The 27,435-nt window shown below is 40.6% G+C and overlaps 1 pseudogene; it reads left to right on the top strand.

Annotated features, from left to right (window-relative positions):
* The first annotated feature begins 639 nt into the window (after positions 1 to 639).
* On the top strand, positions 640 to 27,435 carry LOC114375018 (annotated as a pseudogene).

Here is a 27,435-nt window from a genome sequence, read left to right as displayed (position 1 = left end):
TTTTTATCTCTTTTTTCTCGTTTCTCACTGTCCCTCTCCCTCTCCTCTCTTGTTTCTTACTCTCCAAATCTCTCATTTCTTCCTGTCCCTCTCACTCTCCACCGCCTCTGGTTCAACCTCAACCTCAGCCTCAGCAAGAACAACAACTAAAACAACAAGGGATGGTCCCGTTGTAGGCATCATCGCTATTTCAGATGCCATCTTCGCCTGTGTCATTGGGGTGCTTGAATTCGTAGCTAGCATCCTACCCCCTGTTGTTGCCAAGGCTTCTATTTTCCCTAACTCTTGATCAGTTAGGGTTTTTGCAGCTTCTTCTTTCGCCCATTGTGCCGGTTCCTAGCCATCGCTGGAAGGGAATTTGAGAGGGGTGAAAAGGAGGTGGAGGAAGATGCATAATTTCTATTCTATTTATTAGATGCACACAGGGAGTTTTATGGATAAAACACAACTTATTCTGATTTGATCGAATCCAAACCCTAATCTAATCCCACAAGCCTATTAATCTCGATCAATCATAAAAGCAAGCGAGACTATGTCTCTCTCTCAGGTCATGCAACCACCCCTGTTCCTCTGCCATCGCCCTCTCCAGAGAGGATTCTTTTTTCGTTTTCATTGCTTTCTCTGTCGATTCCACCAACCATGACTGCTAACACCTTCACCGCTCCTAATATCAATCCCAAAAGGACTCCTTTACAATGCTACTGCCAGTGCTTCTGCCAGTATTCCTCAATTCTCTTTTTTCCAATCGGAATTTCCTTTTTCAATTTTGCATCCCGCTCAATTGGATTCATTGTTTTTTTTTATGCATGGGTTATTGCCGTTACATTTGTGTGTCCTCTTGATGTCATCAAAACTAGTTTTCAGGTTCACGGTGTCCCACTGCTCACGCATGGAAGTGTTAAAGGTGTAAGTTCTTTTGTTTGATTTATTTTAACCTGGTCATTCTAAAAGAATTGGTGCCATCATTTTCAAATTTGAGCTTGTCAACACTTTTATTGTATGAAGGATATAATGACATTGGCAAAGTTTGTTATTTGTTGGACTACTGAAATTGAATATTGAAAAATTTGGCTAATGGGTGTTTCTTTGTCAACAGGAAACATAATAGTTGCTAGTTTGGAACAAATATTTCATAAGGAGGAGTTACGTGGCATGTACTGTGGGCTTGCGCCCACTATGTTGGCTTTGCTTCCATTTATACTCCCTTCTATAGCAGTTTTCTTACCTAATGAAATAGTTCCCTTGTTTAAATTAAATACATTAAATCTTATTATTTTCCTGACATTTTTTATTGAGCTCCCAAATTTATTTTATTCCCACACTCTTATGGCATTGTTATGATTGCAGTTAGGCAAAATGTTCATAGCTAGAAATTATTTTTTGACTAGGAATTAATGTTTTCACACTATCAATTGCTTTTCATATAATTTCTTGTTCATTTTTAATAAATTTACTGCTAGAAAGTATGCTTTTTACATCGGTTATTTATGACTTTCTACATCGGTTTTTAACCGATATTGAAAGTATTATCGTTAACATAAGTTTTTTAAAATGATGTTAACGTAAAATTGACAATATCAGTTATTTAAATAACCGATGTTATATAATAAGAATTACACCAAAAAAAAATTTATGAATGTTGATAGTTCATATCGGTTTTTATACAAAACCGATGTTAACTTATAGATTAACATCGGTTTTCATGAAAACTGATGTTAACTTATACGTTAACATCGGTTTTGTATAAAAACTGATGTTAACTTCCAAACGTTAACATCGATTTCAGTCAAAAACCAATGTTAACTTATACGTTAAGATTGATTTTTGTAGAAAACTGATGTTAACAATTTTTATGTTAACATCTATTTTTAACAAAAACTGATATTAACGTAAAAGTTAACTGATGTTAACGTATAAACTAACATCGGTTTTTGTAAAAAACCGACGTTAACGTTTTGGATATTAACATCGGTTTTTATTAAAAAAATCGATGTTAATATACACAAACAGCATCGGTTATTTGAAAAATCAATGTTAACGGTTTTTTGGAAAAACCGATTTTGTTTGTGTATATTAACATCGGTTTTTTTAAATAACCGATATTGTTATTAGAATTTTTTTTTTAAATACACTTTCTGTTTTTATAAAAAACCCAAAATTTAACCTGTAAATTTTAAATCAGACCACACAGCATAGCATATATCATTTACATTTTGCTTTCAAACAGTTTTTAGTAGAAAGCTAGATAGTAAACTATCAATTGTAAAAAAGCAATTGATAACTGAATAAATAATTTATTAACTATCAATAAAGAATATTCAATGTTAAAATGAAACAACAATTGCAAAAAATGTAAAGCAAGCTAGTAAACTAATTAAGTAACCTAAAATTACATAGTTCCCTAACATCCTAAGTTCCGTAACATCCTAAGTTTGATTTCTAACTTTGAGATAATACTGTGCCCACTAGATGCGAAACGCCTTCAATCTCTCTGCTTCCAATGGTCTAACATCATTAAAATACTACATGATCAAATAAAACATAAGTTAATAATGTAATACCAATGATAAGAAAATCAACTTTGTTTGAAATAAACAATTATCGTTTCCCAATTATTCCTAAAACTTCCTAAGATTATAGTGGACATCCAGTGCATGACGTAATAGCCACACTTAATGCTTCCTTTTTGTCTATTACACTAAATACATAATGAAATTTGGATACTAAACGTTAACGACAATTAGTGTACACACACATAAAATATATATAAGTAGAAGTTTTATTTAAATCACGTACCTTAACAACAATCCACCTAGCACTAGCCTTCGATTTAGGTTGTGGAGTATCATCAAGTCCTTTCAAAGCACTATTGAATACAATGAACATTAAAATATTGATGTTGTTGAGTAATGCTAATGCAAGGTACATCCACTGCAAATAAACAGGACCACAACATTTGATTTCTTTGACCAGATGGACAATTAAGTGAACCATGATGTAAAAGAAAACAGGAGGAAAATACATCTCCAACTGGCACAGTATAATTGTAACCTCATTTTCCAGGTCATCAAACTTGATAGGATCAAGGACTTTGCTACATATGGCATTGAAGAAAAAGCATAGGCGAGTTATGGGTAACCTGACTTTGTTAGGCAAAATGTCTCGTATGGCCACGACTAACAATTGTGAGACTTTAACCCTACCAGCTTAAGCTCCTTTAACTGCACATGGCTCTTAATATTTGAAGAGTATCCTTGTGGGACTTTGACCCCCCGCAGACACTGACAAAAACTAATCTTCTCCTTTTTCAACAAAGTATGACAAGCTAGAGGCAAGTATATTTTTTTCCCAGTAGACCTTGGATGCAACTGCGATCGTATGCCCAACTCAGCTAGATCTTGACGAGTATTCAAACCATCTTTCATCTTGCCTTGAATGTTAAGGAGCGTCCCAATGACACTGTCACATACATTTTTCTCCACATGCATAACATCAATACAATGCCTAATGTCAAGGTCAAACCAGTACGAAAGATCAAAGAAAATCGACCTCTTCTTCCATATGCAAGTCTTACTTTTTTCCTTCTTTTGGATCTTTCCAAATATAGTATTCAGGTGTTCAACCTGCTGTAAGACCTGCTCACCAGTCAACGATATCGGCGCAATTTCGTGCTCTTGACTTCCATTAACTGCTTTCTTCAATCGCCTGTAAGGGTGATGAGGTTTTAGAAAATGTCGATGCCTAGTGTAGACTGTTTTTCTACCATGTTTCAGTTGTATGTAGCTTGTGTCTTCTTCACAGATGGGGCATGCATGATGACCCTTAACACTGTAACTGCTCAAATTCCTATATGCTGGAAAGTCATTAATTGTACTAAAAAGCATTGCATGCATTGGAAAAGTCTCATTCTGAAACCCATCAAACACTAAAACCCCCTCGACCCACAGCTTTCTCAGGCCTTCAATCAACGGACTTAGATAAACATCAATGTCATTTCCTGGCTGTCTTGGGCCTGATATCATCATCGACAACATCATGTATTTTCACTGCATGCACAACCAAGGAGGAAAATTGTAAATTACTAGTAGAATTGGCCATGAATTGTGTTAAGTGCTTAAATTGCCATATGGATTCATTCCATCACTGGCTAGTGCAAGCTTAAGATTTCTTGGCTCTTTTTCAAAATCCAAAAACAGACGATCTATCTTCTTCCACTAGGAGCAATCAGCCAGATGACGGACCATTCCATCACAGTTTCTGCCATTTGCGTGCCATGTAAGTTTTTTAGCATTGTCTCCATTAGCAAAAAGACACTTAAATCTGGAACGATCGGCAAATACCACAACACCTTCGTTGGGTGGCCCTTCTTTGAGTTTTCATCACTACTACACTCCTCATCATCCTTGACTTTGTACCGTGATACCCCACACCTAGGGCATTTAGACATTTCTTCAAATTCATGTCTGTACAACATGCAATCATTTGGACAAGCCTGAATCTTCTGATACTCCATACCCATTGGACACAGTATCTTCTTGGCCTGATAGTAACTTTTAGGCAACATGTTTTCCTCTGGAAGCATATCATGCACTACTTGTGTTAGACAAGTGGCCTCAGATATATTAAGAAGGGGGGTTGAATTAAGATATCACAAGCTTTTCCCTAATTAAAAATTCTATTTTGATTTTAACCCAAAACCCAAGATTCCTTTCAAAATGAATTCCTAAATAATTATGCAAATTAAACTTACTGAATAGAAGCAATAAGCAATAATAAATAAAAGAGTTTAAGGAAAGAGAAAACGCAAACTCAGATTTATACTAGTTCGACCACACCCTTGTCCTTACGTCCAGTCCCCAAGCAACCCACTTGAGAGTTCCACTATCTTGCAAAAGCCCTCTACAAGTTCTGAACCACACAAGGACAACCCTTCCTTTGTGTTCAGATTACTTTACAACAAGAGACCCTCGGTCTCTTAATCCCTTTTCAGAAATAAGATGAAGAGAAGAAGAAATCTCTCTTGAAAGAGATAGATTGAACAATGGAACACTCAAAATAATTCCTTATTGAATTGCAAGTGTATTGGCCAAGGAATTTTTAAGAGGATAAGATAATTTTTCTTTTGAGAGGATAAGACCTTTTTGTTCTGAAAAACTCTGAGCAAATTCATGTTCCAAGTCACATATAAATAGACCTTTGATGGCCATTAAAAAATCATTTGAACAGATGTGACTCTTGGAAATTATTTTCTGAAATTATCCTTTGGTAATAGATTACAAGATTTGTGTAATTGATTACAGGCTTTAAAATTTGAATCAAAACGTTCAATAACTACTGGTAATCGATTACCATCCATGTGTAATTGATTACACAATATAAATTTTGAATTCAAATTTCTAATGACTGTTGTAAATATTTGCAGCTGCTGGTAATCGATTACAATCCTGATGTAATCGATTACATGCCTTCAAAAATATTCAAAATTATTTTAAAATTTTTTCAGGAAGTGTTTTGGCCACTGGTAATCGATTACTTGAGAGTAAATCTCTTGTATAAACATTTTTGCTTAAATTCATTAGTCGAACCTGTTGCTGTTTCAACTTGGAATTCCCTTCCTAAATCACTAGAGATCTTCTTGATGATGTATCTTGAATTTCTTGGATTTTTGTCTTGAATTAAACTTGAGAAGCGCATGATCACATGGCATCATCAAAACATCAAAGTCAAAGTCTTTGCTTCTACAACTTGAAGCAGTGAACTAAAGCTTTTGTCACTCCACCCATATCTGGCCTTCACAACTATGTCAACAAATTGTTGCACCCCGAATACAAAGGCTTCTTTGAATCACTCTATAATGTATCATACATAGGGGCATGTGCTTGCTGAAAAGACTCTTGCCCAAGGTCACGAATCATATCTTCCAATTGATCTCCCATTTCTAAATCAAACGGTTCAGATTGGGGCCCACTCTGCATGTCTGTCATTTCACCATGCCATATCCACGTCGTATAATTCCTCTTAATTCCATCACACAATAGATGATTTCGTATGTCGTCGACTTTTTGCCATCTCCCATTCAAACAATTTATGCACGGAGAAAAAAATTCTCGTTTTCATCCGGTCGACTTCTTTCTGAAGCAAATTGTAGGAACAGTTCCACGCCTTCCTCATACGCAGGGCTCAAGCGGCTTTCATTCATCCAACTTCGATCCATTTAAAAAATAACTCCTTCATACTCTGAAACTCATTCAATGCATGATATCTCACTTTTCATTTAAGCTGTGACCCTATCCCATTTAGGAAGACACATTTTTATGGTACATTCATGCATCAAGGTTAATCTTATTTTGTTAAATTTGATGAAATTTTGGCAGCATTTCACATTGGTTTCCAAGTACTCGACATGAAATCGATGACATTAATTCGCCGATAATCAAGTATGCACTTAGAGAACAACTAGAAATGCATTGTACCGTAATTTCATCAAATTAAAAAAAATAATGTTAACCTTAACACATAAATGTACCATAAAAATGTGAGTCTCCACAAACTGTCCAAACGGACAATTCAAGATTCAATACAATGATTAATGCAAACTTTCTGCAAGAATCATTGTATTTAATCTCAAACGGGAATCTAAGGTTCATTCATTATGAACAAAAGTTGAATCTAATGCAAAGCACATTAATGACATACAAATTAAATATAGTCAAATATAACACAACACAACAGATCGGGATGAACCCTAACTAAACAAGAAAGCAATGGTTGTGGAGTTAGGGCAACAAACGGTGGAGCTATCCACCCTCGTCACACGTGCCACTAACGATAAGTCCTCTTATTTGTTAGCACCGCTAACATATCAGCGGACTTATCGTTAGCAGTGTGTGTGACAAGGGTGGATAGCTCCACCGTCTGTTGCCCTAACTCGATAGCCATTGTTTTCTTGTTTGGTTAGGGTTCTTACTGATCTACTGTGTTGTCTTATATCTCAATATAGAAACTAGCTAACTAATCAAAACCAACAATTGATAATATATATATATATATTCATACAAGCCTGTACGTACGTGTCTGGAATTGCTATAATCAAAGACCTTCCAAAGCAACGCGAATTACCAGCAGCAAATGATAACCTAGCAAAATGTGAAGTCAACAAAATTTAATGATTTATCTCACAAATTGCCAAGTAGTTAGTTATTTACCAAGTACACTACATCTAGCAGCTTCTATTTCTATTCTTTGGTAATTTACTCTCCTTGCCAATTTTCCTACTATTTACTAAACTTAATATTTGTTAGTTTATTCCTTCTTAATCTACTTTTTGTTCATCGGCCAATTGGCTCAGTAAGTAACCCACTATTTGATTCATTGTCCCCTAACTAACTAACTAACTAACAGACCTATCAAACAACCTCTTAAGTTGTAGCCCAAGGGGAAGTGCTGTTGTTTCATTGCTGGGGGCATTAATTGAGTGATTTGGGTGGTAGGGAGATTGCAGCCCCAGGGACAGTGCTACTGATAAAGGGTCCTATGAGCAGAGACCATCATCATTTGCCCCAAAAGCCTATGAGATGGAAGTCTCTTGCAGCTCCAAGATTAACAACACCAAAAATGACACCAACTTGATGTCCAATTCTTCCAACAAAGACATGTTCCTAGACAGCTACACCACTAGTTGGCAACTACACCAGATTTTCTAACAATGCATTGAATGGAAGCTTGCCTGCCACTCTCTCTAATTTTATTCAATGAATACAAACAGCAAGTACATAACAATTATGAGACCCCATGTGAATTTTAGGTAGATGACAACAATTGAACTCATTATAGACATAGGCACCAACAATTGAACTCATTTGTTGTAACTGCAAGTTTCCCTCTTCACCAAAGCATACATATATATACAAGATGTCAACACTTGAGCACAACATTTTGAAAAAAGTGTGCTCTAATATAATTTAAATCAGTTCCTGATTTGGGATCATGGACTGGACAAGATAAAACAACAAGTTGCTGCCACTGCAGGGAATGGTTCTGATGATTTCTATCATGGACTTAGGTGCTGTCATGTTTCGGGTTATTAGAAATTAAACTCAAATAAATTGACCACTAGTCCACTAGATACACAAAAAGACCATTCTTGCACCTTTACAGCTTGCTCCATTATTATTAGAACATTTATCTATTTCAGCCACATGAACATCACTATTAACAGAAACTGTATAAGCAAGGGAAAGAATGTAGCCTAGTATTATCAATCCAAACATCATAACTTAGTAGAAGCTAACCAAATCAGTTATCCGAACATCATAAACTGCAACCAAATCAGTTATCAATCCAAACAGGATAAACTGGGACCGCAAATCAATTAAACAATTAAGTCTGTAGATAACAGTTACCTCTCATGTATTGGCAATGTAGATAACAGCTACTACAAGCAAATGATTTTCACCTGAATAGGAGTAAGGCAAAGCATATGCATTACAATTTTACCAAGAAAGAACAAAGAAGACAACAATGACTTGGAAATAATAATTGAACATGTCATACCATAGAAACTTAAATTGAACAATGACAAAGCTTATCTAAATAATTCCTAGTTGGGACTGTCGCAACCTACCCTTCGGCGGGAGGGCGACGCGAGACTCGCGGGAAGCGTGTTCCACGAAAGGAATACGCGCGGAGTCGCCACCAACGTTTATTTGAGGAAAACATCGGAAAAACCGGAAAAGACGCGATCTACGAACTTTTAAGTAAAAGGTTCGGGAGTTGTATTTACGCACGGGGAAGGTATTAGCACCCCACACGTCCGTCCCAAGGGACGGCAGCCTTTAATCGAATGTGCAAACATGACTTTGATTTTTATGTTCCCTTTTATGTCCTTATATCTTTTATACCCTTTTTATATTTTTTTCCTTTTTTGTGGTCGACAAGGGTGTTTCCCTTTGCTCCTACGTATTCCTCAATTGCGATGAGGAAATCAGACCTACGTAGTTCTTTCTTATCAAGTGATTCTTTTTTACTTAAGAGGTGATCATTTTAAGGCGTTGGACCTTGAAAATGATCCATTTTACTTAGTGAGAAATTGAAATGACGAACTTCAAAAACCTATTTTTGTGGACGAGCTTGACTAGGCGAGTTGATTTTAGCCTTAGTTTCACTTTAGTTATTAATCAATTCGATTAAGAATGAGAAATCCCAAAGAGAAAACGTCCGATTGATTTTCCGCTTTATTTTGCTAAAAGATATTTTTTTTTATTATTATATTATTTTTTACCTCTTTTTTGATTTCCAACGTGGTTACGGCACGACCGAACGGTCGGAATTCATTTTAAACGAAGTTAACGGATAATACAATTCAAACGTTCGGTGGAAATTTATTTTATTTTTAGGTTAAGCGAGAAATGACTTAAATAAAATGGCTTAAGCACGTCAAGAGGGGGTATAAAAAGTAAATGAAACGAGAATAGAAATACACAAAACACAATGTGGACCACCACGGGTACATAGAATGAATCGAAAAGCTTGGTTCGAGGTACTTATCCGTTGAAGATCGAAGAACGAATGAAGAACGTCGAAGAACGGTTGAAACCTTTGCGAAATTTTTCACGGAAAACGTTACGGAAACGTTTCGGAAGCGCCTCGACTTAGATTTTCTTCACGGAAACAATTTTTCCAAGCAAATTCGAAAGAGAGAGAAGTGCCTAAGGGGCTGAACCCTTTTCTTCTTCACTTCCTCCCCTATTTATAGCAAAATAGGGGAGGTGGTTGCCGCCCAGCTCGCCCAGGCGAGCCAGGTTGCTTCCTCCAGAAGCAACAGCCTTCTGGAGGAATATTCTGGAGGGCCCAAGTGGGCCTGGGTGCTATTTGCACCCCCATTTTTACTAAGCACACCTCCCTCTGCTTTGTTTTGGTGATTCTTTTTTCGTAAAGTTACGGAAACTTACGAATTTCGTAACGATACTTGTTTTCTTTCCGTAATGTTACGGAACCTTGCGGATTACATAATCATCCCCTTTTTGACTTACGGAATGTTACGGAATCTCACTTAATTATGCAACGATGCTTCCATTTGATTTCTGGTGTGTCACGGAAACTTACGGATTGTGCATCAATATTTTTTTGGTTTTCTGGCATGTCCTGGAATTTCACAAATTGCCTAATGATGGGTGCCAAGCACCTCACAAGGACCAAAGAAAGGTCGCATGTCATCAAGCAAAGGTTTCTGGACGAAATTAGGGTATGACAGTTGCCCCTCTTTACTTGTCTTTTATTGGAGATAAAAGGAAAGTAAAGATAAGACACTAATTTCGTTCCTCTCGATTTGACGAGAGTCGCGGGTGACCATAAAATCTCCACATGCAAATGACTTGTTGTTCCCGGAATTTCACAAATTGCCTAATGATGGGTGCCAAGCACCTCACAAGGACCAAAGAAAGGTCGAATGTCATCAAGCAAAGATCCCCGGACGAAATTAGGGTATGACACTAATTTCGTTCCTCTCAGTTGTCGAGAGTCGCGGGTGACCATAAAATTTCCGCATGTAAATGACTTGTTGTTCCCGGAATTTCACAAATTGCCTAATGATGGGTGCCAAGCACCTCAGAAGGACCAAAGAAAGGTCGCATGTCATCAAGCAAAGATCCCCGGACGAAATTAGGGTATGACACTAATTTCGTTCCTCTCGGTTGTCGAGAGTCGCGGGTGACCATAAAATTTCCGCATGTAAATGACTTGTTGTTCCCGGAATTTCACAAATTGCCTAATGATGGGTGCTAAGCACCTCACAAGGACCAAAGAAAGGTCGCATGTCATCAAGCAAAGATCCCCGGACGAAATTAGGGTATGACACTAATTTCGTTCCTCTCGGTTGACGAGAGTCGCGGGTGACCATAAAATTTCCGCATGTAAATGACTTGTAGTTCCCGGAGGAACAAAAGGTGCAGAATGACCAAATTTTGTCTCTGCGTGTCATCGGGCCCGCCGCCTCTGGATGACACAAGGGTGCGGATAACCGTAAGGTATCTCCGCGTGTCATCGGGCCCGCCGCCTCTGGATGACAAAAGGGTGCGGATAACCGTAAGGTATCTCTGCGTGTCATCAGGCCCGCCGCCTCTGGATGACACAAGGGTGCAGAATGACCAAATTTTGTCTCTGCGTGTCATCGGGCCCGCCGCCTCTGGATGACAAAAGGGTGCGGATAACCGTAAGGTATCTCCGCGTGTCATCGGGCACGCCGCCTCTGGATGACACAAGGATGCAGAATGACCAAATTTTGTCTCTGCGTGTCATCGAGCCCGCCGCCTCTGGATGACACAAGGGTTCAGAATGACCAAATTTTGTCTCTGCGTGTCATCGGGCCCGCCGCCTCTGGAAGACAAAAAGGGTGCGGATAACCGTAAGGTATCTCCGCGTGTCATCGGGCCCGCCGCCTCTGGATGACACAAGGGTGCAGAATGACCAAATTTTGTCTCTGCGTGTCATCGGGCCCGCCGCCTCTGGATGACAAAAATGGTGCGGATAACCGTAAGGTATCTCCGCGTGTCATCGGGCCCGCCACCTCTGGATGACACAAGGGTGCAGAATGACCAAATTTTGTCTCTGCGTGTCATCGGGCTCGCCGCCTCTGGATGACAAAAAGGGTGCGGATAACCGTAAGGTATCTCCTCGTGTCATCGGGCCCGCCGCCTCTGGATGACACAAGGGTGCAGAATGACCATTTTGTCTCTGCGTGTCATCGGGCTTGCCGCCTCTGGATGACACAAGGGTGCATGTCACATGACCTCAGGGTCAGTATGACAAAGATTATGGGGCGGCCGACAAAAGCAAGGCTCTTGCTCCTACGTATCCTCCAATGAGGAACTCAGACCTATGTAGTTCTAGATAACTTGTGAGACTTGAAAAAGTTTCCACCAGAAGATGCCTACATCTCCGGAAAGGGCGCAGATGACCATATTGGCCTCTGCTTATCAATCACACTCGAGGTGCGGATAACCGTAAGGTGTCTCCGTGGGCTACCAGCTCTTGGGTCATGGTAACAGAAAGCGGTGCGGTCGACAAAAGCGAGGCTTTTGCTCCTACGTATCCTCCAATGAGGAACTCAGACCTACGTAGTTCTTGATAACTTGTGAGACTTGAAAAAGTCTCCACCGGAAGATGCTGACATCTTCGGAAAGGGCGCAGATGACCACATTGGCCTCTGCTTATCAATCACACTTGGGGTCACTGAATGACGAGGTGCGGATAACCGTAAGGCGTCTCCGCGGGCTACCAGCTCTTGGGTCATGGTAACAAAAGGTGGTGTGGTCGACAAAAGCGAGGCTCTTGCTCCTACGTATCCTCCAATGAGGAACTCAGACCTACGTAGTTCAGGATAACTTGTGAGACTTGAAAAAGTCTCGGTGTTTTCTCCACCAAAATGCAAACATGCTTTAGTAAAGAGACAAATATTCCAACCGATTAGAGCAGCATGTGCTTTTTTGAGAGAAAATCAAAGCGTCTACCAGAGAAGGAGAGTCTGCTGATGAAATCCCCCATAACCATAAATGAGATTTTGGATGTTAGCATTTCGTTTCTAAATGACCATTTAGAGGAAACACTGGGTTCGACAAAAATAGAAGAAATCCACTCAAAGTGTATCAATCTCGCACAGGTAAGTGTTTTATCCTAATTCCGAACCATAGATATGTCATGACTTGACTTTGCAAATTATTTCCTATCAAATAAAAAATTACATGCGTGGTCATGGATCAATAGGACTTCCCTTGGGAATGGGTTCTTTTAGCGGGTTTTTCGGCTTTTGTGTGTTTTTTGGCTTTTGATTTTTTGTTGGCTTTTTCCTTTTCTGTTTTTGCTTAGTGCGGGGCGAAAAAGTCGTTAGCGCACTGATTCTGGTTGGCAATTAAAGGGAGAAGACCATTTTAGGTCATGGTTTCCTTTCCTTCTTTTTGTTCATTTGGTGACAATTCTGTATTGTTCAGATATTGTCCGGTCTAAAGACCTCTCTGCACATTTCTTCTGGTTTCTTTGACCAGGAGCTTTCTTCTTTTCTTTCTTTACTTTCTCCCATTCTTTGGTTGGGAATTTTCTTTCTTTTCTTTTTTTCTTTCTCCCTCTCTTTGATTGGGTATTTCCTTGCTTCCTTTTTTCCTTTGATTGGAAACTTTCCTTCTCTTTTTCTTTGATTGGAAATTTCCCTTCTCTTCTTTTTTGCTTCCGAGGGTAAGGATTATGGTGAGTCAGGATTTTGGCTCAAGACTTGTAGAATGGCTAGGCATGGTACATGTCAGGGTTTGGTTTGGTTCAAGGATAAAAGGGATGCCCCACATTATTTCCATGACACAAATGCAAAAATGATGATTTGGAAATTTTATGCAAAACTGGTCATGCATGCACCTATGCGGACACTCAAGTGTCAAATTTTTATGGTCATGTGATGCTAGGGCTCAGGATTTATTTTCCTCTATTTTAAATCAACCCAATGTTTCCAAAATATGTTCTTTTATCAATTTGTGCATTCATCCGAGCCCATTTCGAGCGTCCGGGAAAACTTCACAGCATTCACCCTTCAGGTGTATACACATTTTTTCAAAAACTAGTTATGATCAGTGAATTTTTTCAAAGAAAAGTTGGAAGTCATCTCTTTTCAAAGGCATGTTGGCTTTTCAGCTAGACAACTTATTTTTCTTTTTTCTCTCTTTTTTTCTTTTTTGATTTGTTTATTTCTTTTTCTTGTTTGTTTTTTTTTTCCTTCTTTTTTCATGAGGTATTTTGCTATCTAAACATGTGTATATTTTTTTGAGGTATTTTTGCTATATACATGCATATCTAAGGTATCATGCTACTTAAACATACATATATCTGTTTTGTAAGGTATTTTTGCTGTATACATGCATATCCAAGGTATCTTTCTACCTAAACATACATATATATATATATTTTGTGAAGTGTGTTTTTGTTTACATACATGCATATCTAAGGTATCTTTCTACCTAAACATACATATATATATTTTGTAAGGTATGACTACCTTTCGAGCTTGTGCTCGTTTTATTTAAATTCTTAGGATCATGAGCAACTAGGTGTGTCCCAATATGACTTGAGAAACAAAAGGTGATCAAATAGCAAGCAGAAATTTAAAAGTTACTAGGTTGCCTCCTAGTAGCGCTTCTTTAACGTCTTGAGCTGGACGCCTTATGACTTGTCGGTCACTGATGTAGTACTTTGCTTACCTTTGGCTTTGGACTTGGTCGCTTATTGGTCGGCCATGGGTCGTAAGCAACGCTCTAACCTTTTTGTGGATGAGCTGAGGTGAACTCTAGAGGTGATGGCGGTGCGTCTGTTGCCCGCTGCCGGCCATCCCCAGGCTGCTGTGGTGTTTCGCCCTGCGCCTGCCTGGAGACGCAGTACTTCTTGATGAAAGCTCGATTAGTAGGGGTCCTGATGCCCTTGTTGGAGGTGACAGGTACTCTGTAGAACTGACAGAGACCTGTAATTAGAGCTTGACAACTCCAAGACCCTGTTGGACTTCTTCGGGTCCACTGGGTGTCTTGCAGGCACGATCCCTGCAAACAATAGATGAAATCAGAAATCAGTTGGGGGAGGTGCATACTTACCTATGATGACGTGACCTTGCCGGGGGGGTACGGGCACCCTGTAGGATTGATAGAGGCCCGTAACCAGAGCTGGAAACCCCAGGGCCCTGTTGGACTTCTTCAGGTCCACTGGGTGTCTTTGTGGGTGCGATCCCTGAAAACAATAGATGGTATCAGAAATCAGTTGAACCATATGCATACTTACCCATGTCGGGACGACACAGACCAACTGATACTTTTGCAGGGGGAGATTGGCATTGCGGTCGCTGGGCAGAATGTTGCTAAGTAGCAATGTCATTTATATCTGTGTAAGAGTGGTCATGTTGGTGCGCATGATCCGCACTCGTCTCTTTGCAGCGGCACGGGTGAAATCTTGCCCCGGTATGCATAGTAGTTGTGTGATAGCCTCCCTCTCTGGTTGTGCTCGCACAGTTGGCCCTCCTCCAATATCAGGGGGTGGCCCAGGAACCGTTAAAAGGAAACTACTGGTCCCTTAACCGGGAGTGCAAGTCTCGGTTAAGCATTTAAGGGCAGAGGACCTTAAATTCTCTTAAGGTGTGGATGTGGAGCACACTGAAAATGAGGACACGTAGCCCTCTAAAGGTGAGGGCGTGCAGCCCTCTCAAGGAGAGGACGTGTAGTCCTCTCAAGGTGAGGGCGTGCAGCCCTCTGATGGAGAGGACGTGTAGTCCTCTCAAGGTGAGGGCGTGCAGCCCTCTGTTGGCGAGGACGTGTAGTCCTTTCAAGGTGAGGGCGTGCAGCCCTCTGATGGCGAGGACGTGTAGTCCTCTCAAGGTGAGGGCGTGCAGCCCTCTGTTGGCGAGGATGTGTAGTCCTCTAAAGGTGAGGGCGTGTAGCCCTACGAAGGTGAGGACATGCAGTCCTCTGATGGCGAGGGCGTGTAGCCCTCTGAAGGTGAGGACGTGTAGTCCTCTGAAGGTGAGGGTAACTAGTACCCAAGGCGAGGGCGGGTAGCCCTCTCAAGGCTAGGACGTGTAGTCCTCTGGAGGTGAGGGCGTGCAGCCCTCTGATGGTGAGGGCGTGTAGTCCTCTCAAGGCGAGGACGTGTAGTCCTCTCAAGGTGAGGGCGTGCAGCCCTCTGATGGCGAGGACATGTAGCCCTTTGAAGGTGAGGACGTATAGTCCTCTGGAGACAAGGGTACTAGTACCCAAGGGTTCACCCTTATGAGAAAGCAAGAGATCAACTCATCGAGAGGGTCGGTCATCCCAAATCCACATGACTGGATATTAGATGTAGGAAATCTATGCAGTTAACATGATTTTTAGGGATGCAGATGCATGCAACCTTTGTCTTGAAATGCGGTAAATGCAGACTTCATATGAAACAATGCAATGTAATGGAAAGTTGTACAACATTCATGACATTCTTTCCCTATTTTGTGATTTTGATTTTGATTTAATTTTTTTGGAAAACACAGATTGACTGTCCTTTTGAAAGAGGTGATAATTCATGCAACTTCATCCTATCTTTTTGCAAATCTCTCCGGGAACTCCCTCAGAGTATGTGTTCTGTTTGATTTAGTCACTTGACCATTTTGGAGCGACGACAATGGAGTCGTTTGATGTTTGATCAATCCATTGAAATCCTAGGGTTTGTCCCCCTTTTTTGTTAAAAACATCGATGGGTGAGAACTTTTGATCGGCCCCTATGTTCACTTGAGGCTCATGCACGGTGCCCCTCATTGCCCCAGTGTAAGGCTTTGAGGTACCAATCGTTGTCTTTCGTCATGACCTTGTAGGAGGGAACCTATTGGGTGAGAACTTCTAATCTGCCCCTAGGTTCGCTTAAGGTTTTTGCCTGGTGCCTTTCGTTGCCCCAGTGTAGGGCTTAGAGGTACCAATTGTTGTCTTGTTTTCACGACCTCGTAGTGAGGAAGAATGAAAGAAGCAGTTGATTCTTGCAAAAAGAATTTTCCAAGGACAAGAAATAGTTGAAGGATTTTTCAGTTGATGGATTAAGTCAAATGACTCCTATGTAGAAGCAAGATGTTTTGATGTCTTGATGATGCTAAAGGATCAAATGCTTCTAAGTTTTATTCAAGACAAGAATCCAAGAAAGTCAAGATATATGATCAAGTTTTGATCTCTTAGAATCTTTAGGAAGAAGTTTCCAAATTGAAACAAACAAAAGGTTTGACCAAAGAATTCTATCATTTCAAATTGAGATTTGCTCTCTGGTAATCGATTACCAGCAGTTAAAAATGTTTTAATTCAAATTTTTAAAACCTGTAATCGATTACATAAGTCTTGTAATTGATTACCATAGGGGATTTTCAGAAAATAATTTCCAAGAGACATATCTATTCAAATGTTTTATGAATGGCCATTCAAATGTTTTAAAGAGAGTTTTCATTGCCCAAACAGTTTTATCCTCTCGAAAGATCAAGAGTTTTTCTGAACTGAAATGTCTTATCCTCTCAAAAAGATTCCTTGGTCAACCACTTGCATATTCGATAAGGAATTTTTGATTGATCTTCATTTTACAATCTACCTCTTTTACGAGAGACCTCTTCTTCCCTTCTTCTTATTTCTGAAAAGGGATTAAGAGACCGTGGGTCTCTTGTTGTAGAGGATTCCTGAACACAAGGGAAGGGTTATCCCTGTGTGCATTGTTAATCCGAAAAGAGAGAGTGAAAGTTTAATTGGGGAATAATCTTCGTATCTTAATTCAACCCCCCCCCCCCCCTTTTCTTAAGGTAACTAAGGCCATTTATCCAACATCCTATTCTTGATAACTCACTTCTCTCTAAAAAGACAAACTTTCCGGAATGATATAATGAGGTCACATGAATGTCTTGAAAACACAGTCAATCAAATGATTTTTTTTTTCTTTTTGAACTCCTTTTTTATTTTTATTTAGAAACTTATTTGTTTTGAGCTTTATTTGTTGTTTTACGATAGCCCCGCCAACGTGCAAAACGAGTAACCTCTGATTGAATGGTCACAGGTCGCTTGAGCAAATAGACCAATGGCTTGCACCCAATTCCGGTGAAAGTCGAAAATCCTGGTGAGTCATTAGAGACATCTAACAACAGCTTTCAAAATTGCCCCATGTGTGGCATCTCTTGTCAATGTCAGGATTTACACGCAATTCTCCTCAAATTTCAGCCAGCCCGCATCAATTAGACCTTGCACCTTACGCTTCAGAGCCCTACAATGCTCAATGGAATGCCCCGGGGCTTCTCCGTGACAAACACACGTTGCGTTCGAGTCGTATTCTCGGAGAAATGGAGGTTGATGAACCTTGGCTAGGGTTATGGATACCATTGAATTATCAAGTAGACATGGGAGCAAGTCAGCATAGGACACTGGAATTGGGGTGAATTCTACAGGCTTTTTGCTACAAAATTCCTTTTTGTTGGTGTTTCTGGTTTGTGCTAAAGGTGGTCTTCGTCATTGGAAGTGCAGTAGACAGGCTTTGTGGTTGATTTAGGGATGGCCTTTGTGGATAACTGGGCAGTGGGTAAGGAGGAGGTTTGTTATTGGCTGAGTAATGACATTATTGGGTTGGTGGGAAACTTGGCCGTACAGGAATGGCAGTCACAGCATGGGTTTCTCCCTCTTTCTCACCCTCTTCATTTGCCCCAGTTTTCTCAATCGTCCTAGTAGGATGATCAAATTTGCCTCTTTTCGGACCCACATTAATCCTTTCACTGGCGAAGACCAAATCTGCAAAGCTTTGAGGGTGCGCAGCCCACCATCTTTTCATAGTAGAGTACCGATAATGTGTCTACCATCACGATTATCGTCTCCCTTTTTGCACATGTTCTGTAGTTGCATCCTATCCGGAACCATATCAGAATAGTACTGATACTGCCTAACGAAGGCAACCATTAGGTCCTTCCAAGTATGGACTCGGGAAGGTTCCAAGTTAGTGTACCAGGTAACAACTACCCCAGTAAGACTTTCTTGGAAGAAATGTATTAGCAGTTCCTCATCTTTGCGTATGCCCTTATCTTCCGACAATACATCTTTGGATGGTTCTTGGGGCAAGTAGTCCCCTTGTACTTGTCAAAGTCCAGCACCTTGAACTTGGGAGGGGTGATGATATTGGGTACTAGGAACAACTCTTCTAGGTTAGCAAAGGCATAATCTTTACCTCCTTCAATGGCCCTGAGCCTTTCCTCTTTCCCATTTCTGCCATAGCATGAGGGTTTTTAACCGCTGTGGAATGTGAGGGTTGTGGTTGTGGGTGACACTGAGGGCCCTCCAAAGTGTTTTGCAGGGGTATACCACCAACTGCTTGCCCTTCAGTGGCATATCCGAGGCAAGGCTCGAAGTCGGCTAGATTGTGGTGGGGCATTCCATGTGTCTCCTCCATGGGTCGAGAGACATGTGCATGATCAGATTGAGGTTGTTGGCTCTTAATGAGTATGAGAGTGGAGTTATTGAGATTTTCATTGAGAATGTACGCCACATTGGGTGGTGTATAGTTTGGGAGGCAAGCCATATGGCGGGAAGGCGTGCTTGTTTTGAATTTGCACATCATGGGGTCATCCGTACTTCCTAAATCTTTGCCTACCATATTTGAGGTTGGATGATTCATTTGCTTGAGGCCAGATGGGAGCATCGGGTTCACCTTAGCGACAGCGCTAGTAGCGGCAACTATAACCATATCGACTTCCCTTATCTTTTCCATGCTTATTATGGCCTCCATCATTGTGGCCATTTGCTCTTTCGTGGCCTCCATGTCGGCCTTTATCTGCTCTTGCACCTTCTCTACTTCACCCATTATTTTAGCTCTAGCACGGGTTTGGTGAGCCGCACTGACCTCCACCATCTCCTTTATGTTCATCATGGCCTCTACCATTGTGGCCATTCGCTCTTTCATGGCCTCCACTTCGGCCTTCATCTTCTCTTGCACCTCCTCTGCTTCACCCATTACTCTAGCTCTGGCACGAGTTCGGTAAGGGCGCTGTAAAGCGTGTCCCGTTTCTTTTTGATAACAATGATTAAGTTCATTTTATTTTATTTATTTATTTATTTTTATTTTCTTTTTCAAGGAAAGAATGCAATGCGCAATGCAACCAATGAAAAGCATGGATGTATGTGAATGATACAGGTGAAGTATTGCGAATTTCTACGCAGGACATGGGGTTGAATCAATTTAGATTTTTCAACATGGTTCATGACATCTTGGTCAAGGTGAAACTGGAAGTAACAAGGACATCAACAGTCCTAAATGTGTTTGGCAGTAAATGAAGCAGTGATGTAACTCGATTCATTTTTTGCCCCAATTTTTGCAAGATGGTTACTTCCATACTTCAACCTGACTTGATGAACCTTTTTGTAAAAGCATGAGCTTGGTTCAACCCTATAATCCAAGGAATGGCAATTCTGATCGCCAATACTTCAACAACATCTCATAGGGATGAATGACTCGGGCGTACTTTAAGCTTATGCACGGAAAATGTAATTATGAAATTGAGATGCCCGAAGAAACACCATTTCCTAGTTAACCATGCATTAGGTACCATGTTCAATTATTTTGTTTTGTTGTTGTGTGTGTTTTTTTTTTTTTTTTTTAGAAATGGGTTTATGATCCCAACATGGTTGGCTCATGGTGCCTAACACATGCAACTAAGAATGTAGTGTGAAGTTTCACGCTTCCCCTTTTTGTTTTTGTTTTGTAGAGGAAAACGCAAGGATGAGCAAACATGAAAACAAATGGTATGCAATTTTGCAGATCAAAAAGTTTGTTGAACGCATATGCATGATGATGCAATGACTCATGCAAAATGTGATGCTGGAATATGATAACGGACAAATGCATGAACGATATGTTCATTATGATGCCATGAAGAGATGCTTATGCGATGCATGATATGAATGCATTTTACGGACACGAGAGCCCGAAAAATTATCTCTTCTTACTTGTGCATTTGGGGGCGCAGTGCCCCATGTGTACAATTAAGAAGGTGATATGGACCTTCCGGCTTCCCGTGACAAAGGACGAGACCAACATACAATGCCTGCTAGAGATAAAATGCGGGAGTGACTTGATTCACACTGATTTTTGGAGTAAAAACGTGGGATAAACTCGTTTTATTCAAAAGGTTATAACTAGTCAAGATCTGAGCGACAATACAAACTTCCTAGCGGTTTCTAATCATATGGTCCATTAAGTCTATCATATGCTGACAATAGCTGAGAAGTCCGTGGATCTCCTTGGGGCGGAGTAGGTGTCCGCCATTGCTTTGGCCTTGGCTAGCAATCGGGGAAGTTCTTGACTCCTGTTCAAAGTAAGAGCAAATTGGTCCATCCACATTGTTGCCTCTTGGTGCAATGGATCGATTACCCTTTCCCTTGCTTCCCTTTCTGCTGATATCTTGGCGTACTCATCCTCTAGCCTTTGCTCGTGAGTCGCTGCTAGATTTAGCTTCTTTTTGCACTCATTGATGATGGCCCACATATTCCCTTCAGTCTCGCTTAACTGTTGGGACAAATTTGTTTTCGACCTAAGGCAAGCCTTTAGCTCGTCTTTCAAGATCATGCCTTTGACCCGTGATGATTCCTTTCACCTCTTCGGAGCTTGAGCTCACTATTACTACCCTATAAAAGCCCCTCAAAACTTGTTTTGGTCGTGTTCTTCCTTTCGGGCCTTCTTGGTTTCTCATTCCAAGGCTTCATCGGTGGCCATATTGACGTTCCTTAGTTCATCATACTCTTTTCAGACTTTGATGGCTATGGACTTGAACTTCTCTTCGACTACCCGGGCTCTTTCAAGCTCTGCCTTTAGGGCTTGTACCTCATCACTTTCTTCCGAAGCTTTAACCTCATCGTCTCTCACAGTCTTTAGATTTGGGAGCCAATCCAATCCTTGTGTTCGAACTCTCAGCCACTTATGATAGCCGCCGATGATCCCATTACTGCTTCCCCTAAGATCTCTGTCCTTTCTTCATGCCGCATCCCATGCCTTGCGAACTCCTTGGAGTACCCTCACGTTGTGGTCACCGAAACCCCGTGCGATGAAAGGCGTGATGCTTTCGTCTGATGGCACTCCTCTCATGTGGTAGCCAAGCTGTCTTATGGCGAGGACGTGATTATAATTAATACAACCCCTTGTTCCATCAAGGGAACATTTGGACATCCTTCGCATGAAGATAGAATCCTGATTCTTCCTTCCTTCTAGCGAGGGAACCAATTAACAGACGCCCCTCTATGCTAGCCAAGAGTTGGTCCCAATTCGCCTTTCCTTTTTCGGCGCACGAGCGGTGACCTTGTAGCGGATAGACGGGCCTACCTTCTTGGAGAAAAAGGTGTGAAACCAGCCACACATAGAGAGCCAGTGCACAACAAACAATTCTTGCGCCACTCTTTTCACATCTCCGATCAAACGTGTCATACATGGCCAAAATGGCGACGACCGGGCTTTCCTTGCCATGATGAAAGGCGAGGAAAGCGTCAATCGCTGCTAGGTCCACTAACCCTTCCATATTTGGAAAGAGGACAACTCCAAAGATCAAAAGTGCCAAGATGTCAATAAAAGAAGCCCATTCGCCTTGATTTGCCACGGCCTTTGCCCTTTCCTCCAAACACTTCCTTGGTACTCCAACTACTCCATTTCTGTTTTGCTTTACACATTCCAACTCTTGTGCTGAGATTTTCACTACCTTGGCAACTCTTGTCGTGGAGGGATAGAACCCAGAGAAAAGATATGGCTTCCTTCCTCCCAGTGGGCATCCCAGGATTTCTTCAAACTCTTTCACAGTCGGCACTAGCTGGAAGTCCTCAAATATGAAGCACCTTAGGGGCTGGTCATAATACTGGGAAAGGGATGCAATCGGTTCCATGGAGACTTCTACCCTAGCTAGGTCCCAAATCTTACCATAGGCTTTGCGGAAGGCTTGCCGTTGAAGTTGACCCATTAATTGCCCCAACTCTCGTAAACTAGTGACCTCTAAGCTCTTGATTTTGACTTGATAGAACCTCTTTTTAAGCGAAGGCTTTTGACTTGATCCCATGTTTTACTAAAGTGAAATAAAATCTAGTGCGAATCAAAACTCCGACATCTATCATGGGTGGAATGGATGAATGCATGAAGAAATGCATATGACACAGATGCAATTTACGAATACGGGAGCCCGAGAAATTGTTTCCTTCTTGGATACAACGTTTGGGCAGCATGGCACCCAACGTATGTTTTTAAGAAGGCGGCACAAACCCTCCGTCGGTTTGCTAAAGTGAGGGGATCAAAGACGAAACCCACGCATGATGCATATGCGAAAGGCACAACACGGGGATGTACATAGTACGACAATATTCACAAACAAATATAAGCAAAAGGGTATATGATACTTATGCATGGCAGTGTGAAAAATGGCATGCAGCGTGTTTGCTCCGTGCCCCTATTTAAGGGACCTATAAGGGAAAGAGCTAACTAGGCTTTTAGTGATAACCCCCAAGGTAGTCATATCTCTCTTGATGGTTTCTAGAGGTATCATCCCCTTCGAAGAACATACTGCAGCAGTAGGGACTACTAGCAACCATATGTTTTCAAAGAGAAAAACTCTAGATGAGGGTTCACTGTAATCAAGCAAGTCGGAGACCTAGCATGATCACAAATTCACCTCCACTCCTTATGTTCCCACGAACCCGGGTATAGGGCCCCTTTTTCAACTCACCGTGTGTGCAAATAGTGTTAGTGTTTGTGTGTATCAAATGAATAAATATTTACCTCAAGCGTACACTTAAAAATGCACAAAAAAAACATCAATGAGTTATATATACAAGAACATAATGAAGGGAAACCCAACAAAGGAGTAAGTCACGGTAAAACATTGCACAAGATTAAATGGCCTAACTCTCTAAAAACAGTCCCCAGTGGAGTCGCCAACTGTCGCAACCTACCCTTCGGCGGGAGGGCGACGCGAGACTCGCGGGAAGCGTGTTCCACGAAAGGAATACGCGCGGAGTCGCCACCAACGTTTATTTGAGGAAAACGTCGGAAAAACCGGAAAAGACGCGATCTACGAACTTTTAAGTAAAAGGTTCGGGAGTTGTATGTACGCACGGGGAAGGTATTAGCACCCCACACGTTCGTCCCAAGGGACGGCAGCCTTTAATCGAATGTGCAAACATGACTTTGATTTTTATGTTCCCTTTTATGTCCTTATATCTTTTATACCCTTTTTATATTTTTTCCTTTTTTGTGGTCGACAAGGGTGTTTCCCTTTGCTCCTACGTATTCCTCAATTGCGATGAGGAAATCAGATCTACGTAGTTCTTTCTTATCAAGTGATTCTTTTTTACTTAAGAGGTGATCATTTTAAGGCGTTGGACCTTGAAAATGATCCATTTTACTTAGTGAGAAATTGAAATGACGAACTTCAAAAACCTATTTTTGTGGACGAGCTTGACTAGGCGAGTTGATTTTAGCCTTAGTTTCACTTTAGTTATTAATCAATTCGATTAAGAATGAGAAATCCCAAAGAGAAAACGTCCGATTGATTTTCCGCTTTATTTTGCTAAAAGATATTTTTTTTTATTATTATATTATTTTTTACCTCTTTTTTGATTTCCAACGTGGTTACGGCACGACCGAACGGTCGGAATTCATTTTAAACAAAGTTAACGGATAATACAATTCAAACGTTCGGTGGAAATTTATTTTATTTTTAGGTTAAGCGAGAAATGACTTAAATAAAATGGCTTAAGCACGTCAAGAGGGGGTATAAAAAGTAAATGAAACGAGAATAGAAATACACAAAACACAATGTGGACCACCACGGGTACAAAGAATGAATCGAAAAGCTTGGTTCGAGGTACTTACCCGTTGAAGATCGAAGAACGATGAAGAACGAATGAAGAACGTCGAAGAACGGTTGAAACCTTTGCGAAATTCTTCACGGAAAACGTTACGAAAACGTTACGGAACGACTTAGATTTTCTTCACGGAAACAATTTTTCCAAGCAAATTCGAAAGAGAGAGAAGTGCCTAAGGGGCTGAACCCTTTTCTTCCTCACTTCCTCCCCTATTTATAGCAAAATAGGGGAGGTGGTTGCCGCCCAGCTCGCCCAGGCGAGCCAGGTTGCTTCCTCCAGAAGCAACAGCCTTCTGGAGGAATATTCTGGAGGGCCCAAGTGGGCCTGGGTGCTATTTGCACCCCCATTTTTACTAAGCACACCTCCCTCTGCTTTTTTTTGGTGATTCTTTTTTCGTAAAGTTACGGAAACTTACGAATTTCGTAACGATACTTGTTTTCTTTCCGTAATGTTACGGAACCTTGCAGATTACATAATCATCCCCTTTTTGACTTACGGAATGTTACGGAATCTCACTTAATTATGCAACGATGCTTCCATTTGATTTCCGGTGTGTCACGGAAACTTACGGATTGTGCATCAATATTTTTTTGGTTTTCTGGCATGTCCTGGAATTTCACAAATTGCCTAATGATGGGTGCCAAGTACCTCACAAGGACCAAAGAAAGGTCGCATGTCATCAAGCAAAGGTCGCATGTCACCATCCATGTGTAATCGATTACACATTATAAATTTTGAATTCAAATTTCTAATGACTGTTGTAAATATTTTCAACTGCTGGTAATCAATTACAATCCTCATGTAATCGATTACATGCCTTCAAAAATATTCAAAATTATTTTTAAACGTTTCAGGAAGTGTTTTGGCCACTGGTAATCGATTACTTGAGAGTAAATCTCTTGTAAAAACATTTTTTCTTAAATTCATTGGCCAAACCTCTTGTTATTTCAACTTGGAATTCCCTTCCTAAATCACTAGAGATCTTCTTGATGATGTATCTTGAATTTCTTGGATTTTTGTCTTGAATTAAACTTGAGAAGGGCGTGATCACATGGCATCATCAAAACATCAAAGTCAAAGTCTTTGCTTCTACAACTTGAAGCAGTGAACTAAAGCTTTTGTCACTCCACCCATATCTGGCCTTCACAACAATGTCAACAAATTGTTGCACCCCGAATACAAAGGCTTCTTTGAATCACTCTATAATGTATCATACATAGGGGCATGTGCTTGCTGAAAAGACTCTTGCCCAAGGTCACGAATCATATCTTCCAATTGATCTCCCATTTCTAAATCAAACGGTTCAGATTGGGGCCCACTCTGCATGTCTGTCATTTCACCATGCCATATCCACGTCGTATAATTCCTCTTAATTCCATCACACAATAGATGGTTTCGTATGTCGTCGACTTTTTGCCATCTCCCATTCAAACAATTTATGCACGGAGAAAAAAATTCTCGTTTTCATCCGGTCGACTTCTTTCTGTAGCAAATTGTAGGAACAGTTCCACGCCTTCCTCATACGCAGGGCTCAAGCGGCTTTCATTCATCCAACTTCGATCCATTTAAAAAATAACTCCTTCATACTCTGAAACTCATTCAATGCATGATATCTCACTTTTCATTTAAGGTGTGGCCCTATCCCATTTAGGAAGACACATTTTTATGGTACATTCATGCGTCAAGGTTAATCTTATTTTGTTAAATTTGATGAAATTTTGGCAGCATTTCGCATTGGTCTCCAAGTACTCGACATGAAATCGATGACATTAATTCGCCGATAATCAAGTATGCACTCAGAGAACAACTAGAAATGCATTGTACCATAATTTCATCAAATTAAAAAAAATAATGTTAACCTTAACACATAAATGTACCATAAAAATGTGAGTCTCCACAAACTGTCCAAACGGACAATTCAAGATTCAATACAATGATTAATGCAAACTTTCCGCAAGAATCATTGTATTTAATCTCAAACGGGAATCTAAGGTTCATTCATTATGAACAAAAGTTGAATCTAATGCAAAGCACATTAATGACATACAAATTAAATATAGTCAAATATAACACAACACAACAGATCGGGATGAACCCTAACTAAACAAGAAAGCAATGGTTGCGGAGTTAGGGCAACAAACGGTGGAGCTATCCACCCTCGTCACACGTGCCGCTAACGATAAGTCCTCTGATTTGTTAGCACCGCTAACATATCAGCGGACTTATCGTTAGCAGTGTGTGACAAGGGTGGATAGCTCCACCGTCTGTTGCCCTAACTCGATAGCCATTGTTTTCTTGTTTGGTTAGGGTTCTTACTGATCTACTGTGTTGTCTTATATCTCAATAGAGAAACTAGCTAACTAATCAAAACCAACAATTGATAATATATATATATATATACATACAAGCCTGTACGTACGTGTCTGGAATTGCTATAATCAAAGACCTTCCAAAGCAACGCGAATTACCAGCAGCAAATGATAACCTAGCAAAATGTGAAGTCAACAAAATTTAATGATTTATCTCACAAATTGCCAAGTAGTTAGTTATTTACCAAGTACACTACATCTAGCAGCTTCTATTTCTATTCTTTGGTAATTTACTCTCCTTGCCAATTTTCCTACTATTTGCTAAACTTAATATTTGTTAGTTTATTCCTTCTTAATCTACTTTTTGTTCATCGGCCAATTGGCTCAGTAAGTAACCCACTATTTGATTCATTGTCCCCTAACTGACTAACTAACTAACAGACCTATCAAACAACCTCTTAAGTTGTAGCCCAAGGGGCAGTGCTGTTGTTTCATTGCTGGGGGCATTAATTGAGTGATTTGGGTGGTAGGGAGATTGCAGCCCCAGGGACAGTGCTACTGATAAAGGGTCCTATGAGCAGAGACCATCATCATTTGCCCCAAAAGCCTATGAGATGGAAGTCTCTTGCAGCTCCAAGATTAACAACACCAAAAATGACACCAACTTGATGTCCAATTCTTCCAACAAAGACATGTTCCTAGACAGCTACACCACTAGTTGGCAACTACACCAGATTTTCTAA

The sequence above is a fragment of the Glycine soja genome, chromosome 2, assembly GCF_004193775.1.
Source record: "Glycine soja cultivar W05 chromosome 2, ASM419377v2, whole genome shotgun sequence".
Taxonomy (NCBI): domain Eukaryota; kingdom Viridiplantae; phylum Streptophyta; class Magnoliopsida; order Fabales; family Fabaceae; genus Glycine; species Glycine soja.
The sequence above is the reverse complement of the archived record's forward strand: the minus strand, read 5'-3'. Positions and strand labels throughout refer to the sequence as shown.